This window comes from Etheostoma spectabile, unplaced genomic scaffold, assembly GCF_008692095.1.
Source record: "Etheostoma spectabile isolate EspeVRDwgs_2016 unplaced genomic scaffold, UIUC_Espe_1.0 scaffold333, whole genome shotgun sequence".
NCBI lineage: Eukaryota > Metazoa > Chordata > Actinopteri > Perciformes > Percidae > Etheostoma > Etheostoma spectabile.
In genome coordinates, this window is record NW_022605586.1 from 417,631 (window position 1) to 420,516 (window position 2,886).

General features: G+C 46.8%; 1 pseudogene; it reads right to left on the reverse strand.

The window, feature by feature from the left end:
• Positions 1-803: 803 nt before the first annotated feature.
• On the reverse strand, positions 804-2,326 carry LOC116686211 (GDP-Man:Man(3)GlcNAc(2)-PP-Dol alpha-1,2-mannosyltransferase-like; annotated as a pseudogene).
• Between the last annotated feature and the right edge of the window lie 560 nt (positions 2,327-2,886).

Consider the following 2,886-nt stretch of genomic DNA (forward strand, 5'->3'; position numbering starts at 1 on the left):
GCATTTAAATTGTTATTTTTTATTCTCAGTTCTCGTAATTTTAACGCTGCAGAGTTTCCTTTGGGCTAAAGCTTCTTTTGGGAAGGCGCCAAAAATTTCTCTATGCAGGAAGCACCCTGCTCTACTGACCGCGTGGGGAAGCGTAGCTTGTTTAGACGTAGGCGTCACTGCCCAATGTGAGTTGAGTGCAGATTTGAGCTGGCATGCTCAGATTTAAACAGTTTACGACATTACTCTCATACTGAAGTTTGTGAAATCCATGAAACAAAACCTTTCTCACTGCAAACAATAACAGAAGATGGAAATCATTTCAAAAACGTTGTAGCTATCTATTTTTGTTTGATTGCTAACGTTAGCTCAAAACACCCTTTGAGTCTGGCCGACTGAGACAGCGCCAGGATGGTTTCCATGGCCGCGGCGTAGCTGTCCTCGGTGTCGGCCAGGAAGCCCGTCTGTCCATCTTCGTACGGCACCATGATGTCCAGCTTGGGACCGCCGGAATTATGAGCCAGGACAATGGCACCTGCAGCAATACACTCCACCACGCCTGCACACAGACACAACACAACCTCAAATGGCTTCTTTTCTTAATCTATTGTGATTTAGTAAGTGTGTGTGTGAGTGAGTGAATAAGTGAGTGAGTGAGTGAGTGAGTGTGTTTGTGTGTGAGAGTGTGTTTGTGATTGTGTGTGTGTGTGTGTGTGTGTGAGTGTGTGTGTGAGAGTGAGTGTGTGTGTGAGTGAGTGAGTGATTGTTTGTGTGTGTGTGTGTGTCTGTGTGTGTAATTGAGTGAGTGAGTGAGTGTTCAGCTGTTCGAAGCTCGTGTTGAGTCTGACGTTGACGCGGTCGCAGACGCCGAGCTCCTGGCAGAGCCCGCGCAACATCAGCACGCGCTCCTCGTGTTCCGGGTTCCTGCATCCACCAATCAGCACCAGCTTTACCGAGCCCTTCCCCCCGGGCGTCTCCGCTCTTCTGCCCAGCAGCTTTTGGAACGCCCAGATCTGCAGCCGGTGGTCCTTCTCTGGCTGGAATTGACCCACCGACACGATGGAGTGGCACTTCCTGTCTGCTCCGGCGTCCTCTTCCTCGGGTCCCAGCTCCACCCAGTCCTCCTCCCCCCCCTCCTCCACCAGCGGGATGTCCAGGAAGGCCCTGACGCCACAGGGCGGGTACGGCACGGCGCGCGCCACAGCGCCAGGATGTGGCTCAACGTCCAGGTGGAGTTCACCATGACGACGTGGCTGCAGGAGCCGGCGAGGCCGTAAAGCAGGGCAAAGCCCCAGTAGTACACCACCTTCAGGATGCTCAGCGCCGCGTTCCTGGAGACCAGGTCCGAGTGGTTGAATCTGGAATCAAAAGATGTGAGATCCATGGGCTGAACTACAGCGGCTTAAACTCTGTGTGTGTTTGTGTGAGTGAGTGAGTGAGTGAGTGAGTGAGTGAGTGTGCGTGCATGTGTGTGTGTATGTGAGTGTGTGGATGCGTGTGCGTGCATATGTGTGTGTCTCTGAGTGTGTGTGTGTGTGTGTGTGTGTGTGTTACCTGGGACTCCTCTCTCTGACTACAGACAGCATGTTGGTGCTGACAGTGGGGTAGTGAACGTAACTTGCCACCTTACAGCCGCCCAGGTAACGAAAGATCAGTCGAGTCTACGTAAAGGTCGGGGACGTAGGCCGTCAGCGCCTCCCAGCCTACACACACAAACACACACATACAAGCAGACACACACACATACAGTGATGAAAATAAGTATTTTAACACCCTGCCATTTTGCAAGTTCTCCCACTTAGAAATCATGGAGGGGTCTGAAATTGTCAACGTAGGTACATGTCCACTGTGAGATCAGATAGAATTCTGACCTTCAAAGACCTGTTAGTCTGCCTTCAAAATGTCCACTTTCACTCCATTTATTATCCTAAATTAGATGCACCAAGCTGCTTGGCAATTTCCCCGTAGCCCTTATCAGCCTTGTGGAGGTGTACAATTTTGTCTCTAGTGTCTTTGGACAGCTCTTTGGTCTTGGCCATGTTAGTGGTTGGATTCTAACTGATTGTATAGGGTGGACAGGTGTCTTTATGCAGCTCAAACAGGTGCATCTAATTTAGGATAATAAATGGAGTGGAGGTGGACATTTTGAAGGCAGACTAACAGGTCTTTGAGAGTCAGAATTCTAGCTGATAGACAGGTGTTCAAATACTTATTTGCAGCTGTATCATACAAATAAATAGTTAAAAAATCATACATTGTGATTTCTGGATTTTATTTTTTTAGATTGTGTCTCTCACAGTGGGCATGCACCTATGATGACAATTTCAGACCCCTCCATGATTTCTAAGTGGGAGAACTTGCAAAATTGTGAATTTGAACAATTTGAATTGTGTTCAAATACTGATTTTCCTCACTGTATACAATATATTATATCTAATAAAAGATCCATACTTGGCGTTTGTGTATTGACACAGTATATGAAAATATCGCGGTACTATGCTGTATCAGCTTTTTCCCCCACCCCTAGTTTAGACATTTGATAATTTTGGGATTTCTACTATTTCTGTTGCTTCTTAAGCAGATAACCGCTCACTGAGAGCCAGGGTCCGAGGTTTAAAGGAAGTTTTTACTTGCCACCGTTGCACCAAATGTTGGCTCTTATGGGGGAATTGTTGGGTCTCTGTAAATTACAGAGTGTGGTCTAGACCTCCTCTCTCTATAAGCATCCTGAGATAACTTCTGTTGGGATTTGACAATAATAATTCAATTAAAAATGGAATGAATTTAGCTGAGTGGCTTATATTTTTAACCCTCCGGTTGTCCTTGGGTCAAATTGACCCGTTTTCCTATATCATTGTTCTTTTTAACTACCCAAAATAACATGATTGATTCCACACA